This window comes from Mytilus galloprovincialis, chromosome 1 (assembly GCF_965363235.1).
Source record: "Mytilus galloprovincialis chromosome 1, xbMytGall1.hap1.1, whole genome shotgun sequence".
NCBI classification, from domain to species: Eukaryota; Metazoa; Mollusca; class Bivalvia; order Mytilida; family Mytilidae; genus Mytilus; species Mytilus galloprovincialis.
The window spans coordinates 63265598-63281379 of NC_134838.1; the positions used below are offsets into that span (position 1 = coordinate 63265598).

Below are 15782 nucleotides of genomic sequence, written 5' to 3' on the forward strand. Positions count from 1 at the left end.
ATCGTCAAATAACGCTTGTTTGAATTCATCGTTATCAACCACATCAAAGCGTTCCTTTATTGTTCGCATAACAGTTTTTGTAGAAATTAATGTATCATTAAGAATAGCAGTGGCATCAACGGTTTCCGCAAAACGTTTCACTTTAACGTACCATTCTTTACGTCGATTTTTAGTCCACTCGGTAATCTTTCGAGTTAACAATAGGTGTTTTTATAAGTATTTACCTGTTAAAACTAATTAGTGAATTTGACAAAATTGCAACATTTTATCACTTTTTGATTAGAAAAAAATCGCAATTTTAGGGTTAAAATTATTATGAATTTAAAGAAATAAAATGAAAACATTTTATGACTTTTTATTGAAAAAAAAATCAAAATTTTGGAATGGAAATGATTATTAACATAAGAAAAATTAGAAATATTAAAGACATTTAAGTTAAATACAATTATTTCAAACTAAAAAAAGGTTTTAGAGATTTATCTAATTCCATATCATTTCGTATAGTTTCATGTACAAATGTACATGTAAGTATATACATGAACTATATGAAGATTTCAATTGAACACTAATTGTTAATTAAACTTTAAAAATCATCAGAAATAATTAAGTAAATTTTGTAACTTCCAATCTGGCACTCTGCAAAGCTTGAAGAAAATCCATAAAATAGGGTAACAAGCATTCATTTTTAGTGGCATGATTTTTTTCTTAGTATTCAGTGGGTTTGTACTATCTGTCCGTAACTGCAAGTACTCTCAGATCTGTACTTAATGTCTTTTTGTTGTTCGTATAAAAAGTACACGGCCACGTCCACTCTGTGTAATATTTCTATTTGTATCCATCCGTGAGTTAAAATTGAGAATGGAAATGGGGAATGTGTCGAAGAGACAACAACCCGACCAAAGAGCAAACAACAACTGACATGTATTTTTCGTTCTTTATATGCTGCACTGTCATAACACTGTCCCAGGTTAGGGGGAGTGTTGGGATCCCGCTAACATATTTATCCCCGCCACATTCTGTATGTTTGTGCCTGTTCCGAAGTCGGAAGCCTGTAATTTACCCCTTACCAATATCTATTTATGAATCATGATCTACAAAAAGGGTGCAGTATTATAACAAAGAAAAATATCCTGAACAAACTAAACATACTAAAACATAGTAATCAAACACATCAAATAAAGTTACAAGAACTTCTATTGATATGGAAGGATATTACAGCACACACAACTATAGAAATATTGAAAAAAAACTTCAAAGTCCAAAGAAGCAGTTGTAGAATTTGTGTTAACTGGAATTCCTGACAATTTGACTATGTACATGTTGAGTTTGTGATGCAAGACTTTTCAAAGTTTCATTTTAAGAAAATCCATATTTGTTGAAGCATTTACAGCAAAAAATTATTTTCAACAACTTGTAAAACATAAATAAGATATTACCTATCTGTTTAATTAGTATGATTGTTTTCATAAGCATGCACTTTTGTTGTGATAACTTCTTGCACCTGTTCCTCGAACGCCAACATTATTTTACAGGTAAATAGTCGGTTTATCAAAGGATGTTGGCATTCAAGGAATAATTATCGGATTATCCACGAAGAAAGGTGAAATATCTTACATTCCAAGATTTCTTTGACACAAAAGAATGATTAATTTTTAATGTCAGTTTATTACAAAGCTCCAATAAAATCCTATTCATAACGAATTGTTACATAATTTCTTAAGGAGTTTAGAGAAGTGAGGTCTTTAATGAATTTAAATATGACCACTTCGACTTATTGACCAAGGAACAATACATTTAACCAGGGGTTTCTGTTTACTTTATGGTAAAGTTTTAACTTTTATAGATTTACAACCTTATTAGTAAATCATGTCGCGGCAAGTCACACTAATACTATAATACATCTTTTAAATCATGGTTTAACCTCATACGGAAGATTTTTCTGAAGGAAATCCTTTTACCGAGGAAGATATTATTCGAAAGGAAACGCACCTTGAAAAATATATTTAAAAGGAAGAAATAATAAATGTGTTAAATCTAAGAATAATATTGTGTTATAGTACTAGGATTGCCACTGTTGAGGCTTAAATAGACGAAATACGCATTTGGCGCGGAAAGTTATAAGTCTGGTATGTTTTGATTCTTTTTTTATAATCAACGTTTACAAAATGAAATACAAACAAAATATATTAAAAATATAATAATTTCTGATTTAACAATTGTATTTGTACGTTTATTTCGCATTTGTAATATTTAACATATACACCTGCAGGGATAAACATTTTAATTATTCCATTCTGTCATTCACACGGCAATTACTGCCTATTTTTAGATGTCCGTTTCAAAGAAAGCAAGAATATTCTAAATGTAAGAGAATCATAACGAACGACACGAAGCGTTTTAATATGGCGGGAAAGTGCGAGAATAAACATAGGAATAAAGCAGACGTTATCAGAACTAAAACAGAAAAAGTTACAATGAAACGACATCCAGACTGCAAGACATCAGAGAGTAATAGAGACAAGACAAACAGAGACAAAAGAGATTTAGATAAATGGAAATTAAGTTCTAAGCATTCTCGGAAAAGGTCATTTACAATTATTTCATTGGCGGATATGTGTACGAAAACAATTCTTATGAAGGCATGCTCAAAACCATATACGGAAATTCTGGTCAATATACAAATAGATAAAACTATTTTACTAAAAGACAATTACTGTCAGGATGCCAAGACAGTCAATGTTAGGGACAGTATTAGTAGCATTGATGATTATTTGCTAAACCGAAAAACTGACACTAACGTCTTATGTCAGAAAACAAAATGGACGGACAAATCAAAACGTTCGGTTTCGGATATTTCGACACCGAAAAGCTTGACTGTAGATTACAAACGTAAACATTTGAATGAATGTGAAAAATCCACGAAACTAGATAGTCATTCAATTAGTAATGATAAAAAATCTCTCAGGGATACAGAAAGTTTTCACAAGAAATCTCATAAAATGCATAATACCTCGGGCAATAGCAATGTCAGGTCTCAGGAATCTAAAAGCAATTGTGGACGGACTTTACTGAAATCTCAGGAATCAAATAGCAATTGTGGACGGACTCTATTAAAATCCCAGGAATCTAATAGCAATTGTGGACGGACTCTATTAAAATATCAGGAATTGAATAGCATTTGTGGACGAACTTTGTTAAATTCTCAGGAATCTAATAGCAATTGTGGACGGACTATACTGAAATCTCAAGAGTCCATTAGCAATTTTGGAAGAAATTTACTGAAATCTCAGGAAGTCTTTAATGAGTCTGATCGAAATATTTTTGCCGTGTTAGGCGCAAAAGCACTCGGGGAGGCAGATAAATGGGCGGAAACTACCAAATTTAAAACAGAACCAGTTGATATCTCTTATGACAATTCGACTTCATTGCCTACATGTAGTAAGTCGTCCGAAAATAAGTCGGAAAAATGGACAGAAAAAATAAAAGTTAAGACTGAATCAATTGATAATTCGTATGGCAATTTAAATTCATTTACAAATCCGTCCATAGATAAATCAAATTTTGAACTCCGTATCGAAACAACTCGGGAACATTGCTCAGTAGGGTCGTCTAGTCCAATACGCCAAACTGCTGAGAAAAATGAAAATGACGTTACTTCTGATTACGAAGGATCGTCGACTGGTCTCCCATCAGAAGACGAAGATATCAAAGAAGAAGCTTTAGAGCCAAAGAAATGCAGTTCTTTGCAGACTGACATACAGCCAGAATTTGATGAAGACCTTCCGATGTTAATCAGTCCTCAAAGAAAAAAGATGAAGTTAGAAGAAAAGACTACGTGTGCACAAAGGAAAACCTCAACAGATAGTTGTAAGTATATAGCTATTGTTAATACGTTTATTAAATATTGTCATATAAGAGTGAGTGTGCCGATTTACTAGCTGCTTTACAGTATGTATGCATTTTTTATACAATTGAAACTTTGCTTTTCTATTGGGTATAACCCACACCACGTGGTGTTGACATTATCTTTCATATCGTGTGAAAATCGGTAACCATTTCTAAAGCATTCGCACTATTGAGGCATAGTAATTTTTGTATCACTATGTGTAGATTGATAGATTTGTATACATCAAACATGTTTATTGTATTTTGTATATCAGTAAATAAATACTTTAGTTTATTTATCATGATTATTATTTTTGAATATAGCATAATTGTTATTTTTGAATATAGCATAATTATTATTTTTGAATATATCATATGTATTTATATTTACTGTATTGAAAGCAGATTTTGTTTCTTTAATGATATGAAAGCAAGTGACGTAATTAAACGTTACACGAGTTAATCCGTTAGTCCAATATGTAGATAAGCTAGGTGACCGACGATTTAAGTTTAAATTCTGTATTTAAGTTGACAACAAATTCTCGGCATACGTAACAACTCATGATAGGTTGCCGATAAAATATCTTTACAAGAAATCGAAAGTTCTATTTATAGGTCAAGCATACATGTTATCCCATGCCGGCTCGTTTTTATACTACTGCGTTCGTATATTTGTATAGCGTTGTTGTCGTCGTCGGACAAATTAAAAGCAGTCTAAGGGAGGTAATCCAAACCTTTCAAAGGACAATATTGTGTATGTTTGATTACCTCCCTCATAATGCTTGTAAATTATGTATTAAGAAATAATGATAGTCCTGAGGTGATTAGCTGTCAATTTATTTTTAAAATTTACTATTTAATAAATATTAATTTTAGTGTTTTATTTTATAATTTTTATGATGTTTTTAAATGGATAATTATTGTTGCAAACTTCATTAGAAATTTGAATTGAGATTATGACTGTATCTTTAGGGACAGAGTTTTTTTTTGGAATAAGGGAAAGGGGGAGGTGAGGGGATAGATAAGACTTTATGAGAGGGACTATTATTTCTCATTTCAGAAATTAAAAGGAAAATTTCTTCAAATACTTTTTTTTTTTTGGGGGGGGGGGGGTCAATATTCAACACCATAGTGTATTGCACAAAAGAAAAAAAAAACAAGGTATTTTTTTTTGGGGAGGGGGGGGGGTCAATTAGAAACAGCATAGTAAATTGCACAAAAACAAAAATTGACTATTAATTCAAATTATATAACCAATTTTAATTTCTTTGACTACAGTTATTCTGTGTCTGAAACCTATTAAGTGTTAAATATTTAATTACAATTTAAATTCAAACCTGTATCAAGCGCGCATATTGTGTCCATGTTGGACATCTGCGATGGTATTCAGCTGCCCTCAGCGAAGCAATTTATTGTGATTTCAAGCCATATAGTTAAAAGGTTTTGATTTTATTCTTTTTTGTATAGCGGCGTTCGCCACATACATACACGGGGAACTAACTTCTATTTATTTCATTTTTAATTCACAGTCATGAAACGACATTCATATGTATTCACTTCGAGTAGAGGAAGACATATGGAAGGGAGATTGAATTGTCAATTTACGCAAGTCCCAGGAGGAAAATTGAAAACTCTTTGTCATATTGCTCATTATAAACTTCAGTTTGTTCAAGGTGAAAAGATGTGTACTTCATCCCCGATATTCAAGACATTTGTTCACTTAATACAGACATAAATTCTGATCACTATGAAGAACTATATTTTCAAAGCTGTGATAACAATGGTAATGAAATTGACCATGTAGAAAAGTTTAAATCTTCTGTTTTAGAGGTAGAACAGATTATGAAAAGCATCAACTGCAAAGTTGTGTTTGCAACAATTACCACGATGAGTTTCTTTTCTTGGAATAAACGTAGATATGACATGGGGAAAACATCAGATTTGAAATCTTATGATAGCTATTTTGAAATGCAGAACAAATTAAACTTTAGTTTACATGAAATTAACAAGTTACTAATAAGGGTTAACATTGGAAATAATGTTATTACGCCTTTTCTCCATACATATGTTCATAGATGCTCTAGGGGTAAAATCAGATACTTCTATAACATGCTAGTTGATGGGATGCATCCGGACGATAGGCTGTCTGAAAAATGGATAAACATTATGAATAAAACGATTGCAAAAAATGAGCGAGACTGGATTGAACAATTGTGATTCTATGTTGTATTTGATCGAATGTTTTGACAAGATTGCACTATTTGACTAAATATACACTTTTAGAATACATGCATTGCACATGAAGTTGTTTGCTATTTTACCCTTGTCCGTCTGTGCGTACGTACGTCTGGCGTACACCCCAAAATTGGTTTCCGTTCTCTAACTTGAGTTTGCCTCAACTAAATCTTATGAAACTTGAACACAATGCTTATTATCACAAAATACAGATCAAGTATGAATTTTGGTAGCGTCAATCTTAAAGTTCTAGAGTTATGCCCCTTTATAAATGGAAAACAATGCAAAATTTTTAAACGGTTTTCGTTCTCTGACTTTATTAAGTTGTCGCAACCAAATGTTGTGAAACTTATACACCATGCTTTTTACCCCAAAAGACTAATCAAGTTGAATTTTGGAGGTGTCACTTTAATCATTTAAATTATCTAGTTAAGCCCCTTTATAAGTTGAAAAATTGCAACTTTTTTAGTTTGCATTCTGTAAATTAATTTTGTCCCAACAAAACATTATGAGACTATTGTGTACACAATACTTATAACCACAAGACACAGATCAAATAAGATAGCGGCACTTTTATCGTTCTTGAGTTATGTCCCTTTGTAATGTTGAATGCAAGCGGGGGCATCACCTGTGTCCATAGGGACAAATTCTCCGTCAGTTTTAATATGCAACCAATCGATTTTTTTATATAAATTGAAAATTTCGTAGTGGGCATGATTTACCTTAAACAAATTTTATTTAAAAAATATCATGGACATGACATATACATACAAATACAGTAATACATACATAAACAAGCTTAGGTTTCCTTTATATTTACCCCGTCTCCCTTAACACGGGCATGTTTTGTATCAATGGTTAGGGTTTACAAATTATGGGAAAAAAACTTTTCTAGCATGGGTCACTTACTGACCACCAATTATATTGCTGAAATTTTAAAAAAGTCATGTGAATCTTGGGTTTTGAAAAAGTTCATCTCAAAACATTCCTCTGGGGCCAATTACTTTTTTCAAGATGTAGTATTTGTGCCATATATATTTTTTTTCAAAGTATTAATTGCGCTAATTTAGGGAGTTCATTTGTTATCACGTACATAAAATTCCCTTATAGATTGTGTTATGAATGTCATTAGGGGAAATTAAATAAATCAAGAATTTAAAATTTATACTTTATGCTGGAAGAGCATTAGATAAGGATCAAAATAAGCTAAAACTATTGATAGGTCATGGAGCTCCTTTTCGAGATATTTGATTTTTAAAGTATGGTGGGAAAAGGCTGACTTGGACTTTTACTTTACATTTGCATTGGTACTAAAATCATATTCAAAACAGTGTGGCTGTGGCCATTGATTGACGACCTAAATTATCCCATTGACTGGGACAGATTATGTGAACGTTTGTCTGTAACGTCCACTGCTCACTGCTTACTTATTATAGAATTTAAACTGTGGGGTCACCAAAGGTTCTTAACGCCTTTAATAATAAAATAATTCGAAAAACTAATCAGGAATAACCTGTGTCCATAGGGACAAATTCTCCGTCAGTTTTAATATGCAACCAATCGATTTTTTTATATAAATTGAAAATTTCGTAGTGGGCATGATTTACCTTAAACAAATTTACTGACCACTGCTCACTGCTTACTTATTATAGAATTTAAACTGTGGGGTCACCAAAGGTTCTTAACGCCTTTAATAATAAAATAATTCATGGTGATGAGCGATATAAATCAAAACATCGTGTTATTCCTGATTAATTTTACGAATTACTCTATTTAGGTGTTGAGGACCTTTGGTGACCCCACAGTTTAAGTGTCTTTAACAAGTACATATATAGTGATCAGTGGTCGTCGTTACAGACAAACGTTCACCTAAATCTGCCCCAGTCAATGGGATAATTTACGTCAATCAATGGCCACAGCCACACTGTTTTGAATATGATTCTATTTGGGTCTCAAATCAAAAGAAAGAAAATCAAGTATTTGCTTAAATTTTGGTAAATGACCTTTTATGAGCTATTTTAAAAGTCTTAAATAAAAGAATCAAAGTACTGAAGTAGTGAACATCGGATGACAGCAAGTTCTTGTAGATGGTCCGATAAGCATTTGTCTCAGAAAAAAATCACATCTCAATACCTGAAAGTGAGGTTAATGTACAGATATAATTTTTTTCCGGGACAAGTTCGTGCGTGGATAATAAATTAATGACGGGGAATTCATCCTCACCGTAATGACTATTATATTGTAGTAGTAATACTTTTATATTACAGTTACATTACGTAATATTATTAATTCGTATATTTTAACCAATATGATTCGTTTAGGGATAGTCACATGTTATAATATATTTTCGAAGGTAGAGAGAAAACGGCAGATAGCAAAAAGGATATTGACCTGCAAAAAGCATATTGCACGGTTATTTTTAGAATATCTAAAAACCAATATACTTGTGACGTCATGTAATGAATTTCAGGATATTGTTTAACGTTTTGAAACGCATGATATAGATCTATGATCGATTATTTGACGAAAAAAATCTTCTAATACATAAGATGTCCAAAAAATAAAGTAAATGAAATAGCACACTAATATGTTGTTATTGTCAAGCAGACAATGTAATATCTATAAAATTCCAACAATCCTAAATGACGATTTAGATACAAATATGGTCAGAAATTAATAATATAACAAATATTACAATGTTGCACTGTTTAACCTAAAAAAAAAAAGTCAAAGCAAATACATTGTCTTCTTCCTTTACAGAAAAATGAGAAAAATCAAAGCACAAATACTTCCTTGATTCGAAATTTACAACGCTCAAATTAATAAAATGAAAATGAAGAAAACACGATGATCTTCAAACTATGCCATTATTATATGCTGTTTTTTTTTTTTAACTTTTGAATCATCGCCTCTCCCCTGGTAATATTCATTGCTCCCCCCTTAATGTGTATATATGATACACCGGAGCAATTGAAGGGTTGTTTTAGTGTATAATTACGTTTTGCCTATGGTCCTGAACCTTCATGAAATATTAGCCACTGGACGGTAAGTGACAACTTTGCGTCTATCTTCCAAACATGTGTACTGTTAAATCTTCATCATAAAATTCACAAAATTGTAGATTTATTTTCTTGATATACAAAATCTGTTTTTCTAGATTTATTTTAATGTTATTAACATTTCTCTTTGAAAACATTGTAGCATATTTTTTTAGCAAATCTCGATATTCCACTTTTACAATTTGCTTAAAGTTTACTATAAAAAATAAAAATAAATGTGAATCTTGTCGTTAAATTTAGACTAACGTACTGCCATTGAAATGTTAATCGTGAAACTCGTGCTTAAAAAATCCCGCGGAAATGTGTGTATTCGTGGTTTACGTCAGTAACGTATCGGACGTAAGTGTATTTGACACTATTTTTCTCTGTTTGATTATATAAAAATCGTGTATTATTTACGATATCATTATTTTTGAAAAATAAACTTGATTTAGAAAAGAATGCTGTTTTACTGGATAAAACAAATACTCTTTTAACTGTTATTGTGGAAATGAAATACGTGCTCCCTTTACGTTCGTTCGTACCTTTCGTCAATTTGTAAGAAAGCTCTATTAAGTAATTAATATATAGATTTACTGTAGGACACTTGCTTTCATATCTCTTAAATCTGACTAAATCTGCATTCAATGTACAAGTTAGAAACGTTTTTAAAAATGTTTTTAAGCAGTGGCTGATCTAAAAAGTTAGGTATTCATAAATTTTATATTGTTTCCAGAAAAAAAAGTGTTACATGTTTCTTTTCTCTAGCTCTATGTTTTGATAAGAGTTTTGTATCCCGACAGTAGTTTTATAAAATATTGTAATGTTAATTTAGGTGAGTTAACATGTATTTTAGGTATGTTAAAACCTCAACCCAAAATTACAAATTTTTTATTTGAAGTTACAGCAAAACGCATTGAGTGTGTAAGTAAAAATAATATTGTTGATTAGCTTGCTTGCTAGCTGAACCATGAAGTTATTATTAGGTAAGGTATACTACCCTCCTTTCGTAGTAGTCTGGTCCTACAGACAGATTGATTGGTTATCTGTTCTTAATGGATGGTAGAATACCTTATAATGTCTTCACGGTTCAGCTAGAAAGTAAGCTTTACCTGCTCACTCAATGCGTGTTCCTGTAAACAAAATTTTAGAGCTGTCACTGTTATGAGAATCAGGATGTGTTTATATTCAACTAAATAAATGTCGAGATGAACATGGTGATGAGCGAGTACATTGAAATGGGAAATGTATTGTTATTACGAAGAAAAATTTGTCTAAAAATGCTAACATAACAAACTTACACACACACAGCATTTGAAAATAGAAAATTACTTCGAAAGTTGTCTATACTAGAATAAAATACATACATCCCGCTATAAATCACATGAAACACGCAGTATTACAACAGAAACATTTCACGCTTCTTTATCCAGCCATGGTTCAGTGCCAAGTACAAATATCCATGACATACGTTAAGTGAAGAAAAAACAAAACAAGACGACAAAATAACACACTTACAAACATTTCGTTTATAAAACCGGCATTCCAACAACAAAATTGTAATAAACAAAAATAAAAAACTGAAAAATCACAAAAACTAAAAATCAACACCACATCATATCCTTAAAGCCCATGCAGTGTTCAGAACCTCTATATAAATACAATTGCGAAAAAGGGGGGAGGGGGTTAGGACCTTTATCGGGACTCCGGGAACGGGGTGTTTTTAAGCTCGGGATTTCGAGATTGACCCTTTCGGGATCGGGAATTCTTTTTTCGAATTTCGAGATGTCGGGATTTAAATTTATTTATATTCGGGACCTCGGGGATTTCGTGTTTTTAAGCCCGGGATTTCGGGATCAGACCCCTCCAATCCCCCTCATTGCAATAATAACATATACGAATGACACATGCACACAACATATATCAATTTAATATATACAATAAAAGACCATGCACTTGTTTTGAAATCCATTATTTAGTTTGTAAATTATATAATTATATATAAATGTTTAATGTAATGATTCTCAGTTATAAGATATTTAGTATGCTAGCTATATCTTTACAATATGTTATCTTTTTAACAAATGTTTACCACAAATCACTTTTAAGACTGTATAGTTGTAATCTATATAGTTAAGTAGTAATTTAAGAATTGAATATTATATTTTGTTTTAGGACATGAATACAAGTGACGACCGAATTTTGCTTCGTTTTTGTTAAAAAAATGCTATCAGGGGTTAATCTATAGTTTGAAATGGGTGCGTAATTATGTAATTGTTAAAATGTCACAGTGCCTGACGATTTTGGTTTGACGATTTTATGCCATGCAATTGAAAATTTTGTTTTTGACCAAGTGAGATATGACGTACTCCTTAACACCTGGATCCTTTGAGACCTCCAGTCCCCTTTTTGAATCCGCCGCTGGTCATGTCATTTGTGTTCCAATCGCTGAATACTTAGACACTACTATATTGATGGTTATAATAAATTGCTATAGCATTAGATATACACTAGCTATTATGACTGTAAATTAAAGGAAAATATATTATGTTTTTGTATGTCCTTGTATTTAATAAAACACGAAAGATTAACATGTTGTTTGTAGTGTATCGATAGTGACACATGCGAAATGGTTTAACCGATTTTCATATGATATGATAGTTTGTAAACAGGTCTAATATAAAACCTTGATTTATACATTAATTACAGGTCAAATTCAATTTTCACGATTTTAACTTAAAAAAAACTTTTGCTACTGAAAGGTTTATAACTTAAAACAACAAGTTATAGACCTTTCAGTAGCAAAAGTTTTTTTTTAAAGTTATTTCCCTTTGAACAAAAATTAAAAAAAAATAAAAAAGTCACTTTTGGTCTCTTATTTTTATTTTGAGTTATTTCCTTTTGAACAGAAATGGTGTAATTTTAAATAAGTAAGACAGTCTGTGCATGATTATATGGGAGCACACACCATTCAAGCCTTTCATTATTTTTCTTTAAAATGGTTAAAAAAAAACGTTGCGTTACTAAATTTATCATCACTGCAGATTTTTTTTTTTAAGTCAAATGACCCCGGATTTTGTACATTATAATATTATAAGGATTATTTCAGAGTTTTGGTAAATATGCACTAATGAAGGGTAAGTTTCAGAATGTCTAATATATTTGCCATGCAATAATTACTTTCTTTAGTTAACAGGTCATATTCATGCCCATGGAGTTAATAAAACTATACAACTCTACATTTACAGCACCAAAAGATCCAAAGACAATTTCAAATAATTTGAAAATAACAGAAAAGAAAGAACCAGATACAACTAGACGGAGCGACTTAAAAGACATAATAAGAACAAAAGAATGTACATCATTATCGAAAAAATCAGTTCATGAAAAACACAGAAGTGATGATTTTAAATCAATCAAGACATTGAGCTTTGAATCATCAAGGACAAATTTAGATACTAATTCCGAAAAATTAACACAGAAAGCTTATTCAAGCGAAAAAATAAAACATTCTGAAAAAAGTAACCCGTCAAAATCCAGACACAATTCTACAAAAAACGATACGAAGAGTTTGCCTAGTTATCAGAAAAGTGTAGAGAAAAATTCGAGTAACAAGTCAAATGTGACTTTAAATAATATTGTGATTAAAGAGGACATTAACACGCGAAATGAACCCTTTAAACCTGATGCTGGTGTTCATTTGGAGTATAAACACAACATTAAGTCAAAAGAAATAGATTGTAAAATGCAGGCTGTCGCAGTTGATATTTTCAAGCTTGCGAATGAGTTTCAAAAAGTGAAAAAGTCATACTCAGAAACAACAAAAACCGAACCGGAGACTATAAGATTAGATGCAATCGTGCGAGATGAGTGCAAAGATAAAATGTTGTCGAAAAATATTGTTGACAAAGCAGTTACCATAAAGAATAAATCAATTATTTCAGACGTCCAAAATAAAATGAAAATATCAACTTTGATAGATGAATGCAAGAGAAACATAACTACTCATGGAAACAAGACCAATAAAATAGCATGGTCTAAAAGCACTGACAAGTCGAGTACATATAAGAATTTAAACAAGAATGAGCGGAAAGGAGAAAGAAAAGTAGATGATAATCATAGAGTAACCAATTCACGTGATCACAACAGGGATAATAGAGTTTTAAATGAAAGAAGTCGAAAGCATGATGTAAAATACAATGGTCGAAGATGCGACGAAAAGTATCATGAATGTCGGAGGTACGATGAAGAAAAAATGCGAAGATGCGACGGAAATCGTAGATATGCTAAAAGAGATTTTCTTAGAGCTGATGATGCCACTAAACTTGTTGGAAGGAATGGAAGTGGTGCATTTGATAAGGATGCCATTTATAAACCGTATGAATCTGGAACACCGATCCGCATGTCTACTGAAAGAGATGAAAATAAAATCTTAGGTAATGAAGAAAAGCAAAGCTGTCAAAAACAAAATGAAAGAAATGAAAACTCATCTGCTTTAATACAAATGAACAATACTGAAGATATAAACCAGTGGGAACGTGATTCTATAATAACAATTTGTCAGAAATCGACTGATGAATCAAAAATATGGAAAGATTCAGAAAATGATTTGCAAACATTGGAGGGAAAAAGTATTAAAACAAACGTTTCTGTTGAAGGGAATCACCTATCAGGGGAAAACGTACTAGTTTTGAGAGCCCCTTCCAAGGACACCGAGGAAACAAAAGATCCAATAACAAATTCAGCTTCAAACGAAAATTTCACCTCAATGGATGTAACTGGAAACGAATCAGACCTAGTATCAACTAACCCCACAGAAGAGGAAGACATGGTGTTAGATATGAGCGATACACATGAACTTCCTTCAGGTAGATCTGATACTAATGAATCTTTCGGAGAACACGAAACACGGTTATCTACTATATCTGATAATAGTTCTTTGCAGCAAAGCAACAAGCAACAGCTTGACACACATTTGATTACAAATAGTAAAATTACTCTCGAAACCGACAATAAGTCCACGGAAATTGTCAAACAGAATTTGGTAACTGTTTCAACGAGCGTTCAAACGCATGAAGACGCTTTATCAAACCAAATTGATCATAAAAATGTCAGTATTCCTTACAAAAATACAGCGACGACTCATTTCAGCAAATCGACTAAACGGTCATCATTTGACACTCATAATATAAAGGAATCTTCATTGGAAAACCCAATTAAAAAGAAAACATTGCTACCAACGCCTACCAATAGTGAACAAAACAATGAACAATTAATTAATTTGCAACATAATGTCAACAAACTAACTACAAGTCGTCCAACGAATGCAAGTAGTAAATGGGAAAAGATAACACCTACGCTATCGGCAAAGGAAGAAATTCAAGAGTTATCCCCAATGGAGGAAATCCAAGATTTATCACCAAAAGAAGAAATTTTTGTATTAAAGTCGGCTTTTATCTCCACCTCCGTAGATGATGCTCAGGATGTTTGTACTGTGATATCTAACGAAGTTGTTTCAAATACAGAGAGTAGTACAGCACCGAAGCATCTTGTCAAATTTTCTGACATTAATGTTGTGAATATTGCAACTTCTGAGAATCCAACACCGGGGTTGGTTGATACCACAACACCTAACGATAACGCACAAAAAAATATTGATAATATCTTAATGGCGAAAGCAAACCCTGTTGCTATCAAAACAGATGACATCAATGCAAAGCAAACTGATATTGTAGTATCTGACAAAAAGTTCCAGAAGCCTGTTTGTACAACAACGTCCACTACAAATGTACCAGCTAAACCCCTTGATAACATGACTATCACCAAAGATTCACAGAAAACTGATTGTGCGACGACGACTGTCCAAAACGCTTTTGAAATAACAATTTTAGACAAAAATAATACATCAACTTCTGTGTGCATTCAAAAATACAAAAAGGATGTAATAACTGGTACACGAAAGATATCTGCTACATTCCGTGATATTAGTGAGAAGGTTCCAGCTTGTAACAAACCCGCTGTGAACGATGCACTGACGTCTGATCAAACATCAACTTCACACAATGACGTACCGAAACGAGTGTATACTGCAACACATGACGAAGAAGTTAACAAAAACACAAAGTTGCCGAGCTTGGCTTCTGTCGATTTACAGACACATTCTTCTAAAACAACTAACAATGACGTATCACAGACACAGTGTGGTTTGAATTGTGAAAAATTTATACCGGAATCTGTATGTGTCGAAACTTCTTCAAATAAAGCGTTATCCACCATTTTAAATGAAAATGTAACTGGTGTCACTCTCAGCTCAATATCAGTGAATGATCTTAAGAATGCAACACCGACTTCTGTAGAATCAGAAACATCTACCGACAATATGCCATGTAGTAGTGACATCCAGAAACAAGTATGCATAACAGCAGATACTCTGGTGACTTCGTCAAAAACTGGAATCGTGGTTAAACAAGGACAACGTGATGAAGAAGATCCAGCAAATAATAAAAAGGGAGATAATGATGTAGTAGACCTGCTAGCTGAACACATTCCGAAGCAATCTCCATATGAAAACAAAAGGAAAATCAAACTTTTGACAAACACTTGTTGCTTATCGAAAAAAGTGAA

The 15782-nt window shown here is 32.3% G+C and overlaps 1 long non-coding RNA gene across 1 annotated transcript; it reads left to right on the top strand.

The window, feature by feature from the left end:
- Positions 1–2344: 2344 nt before the first annotated feature.
- LOC143080889 (uncharacterized) lies at positions 2345–15283 on the top strand. Its single transcript, XR_012979816.1, has 2 exons — positions 2345–3867; positions 12407–15283. It is a non-coding gene; the product is annotated as an uncharacterized LOC143080889 (long non-coding RNA).
- Positions 15284–15782: the final 499 nt, after the last annotated feature.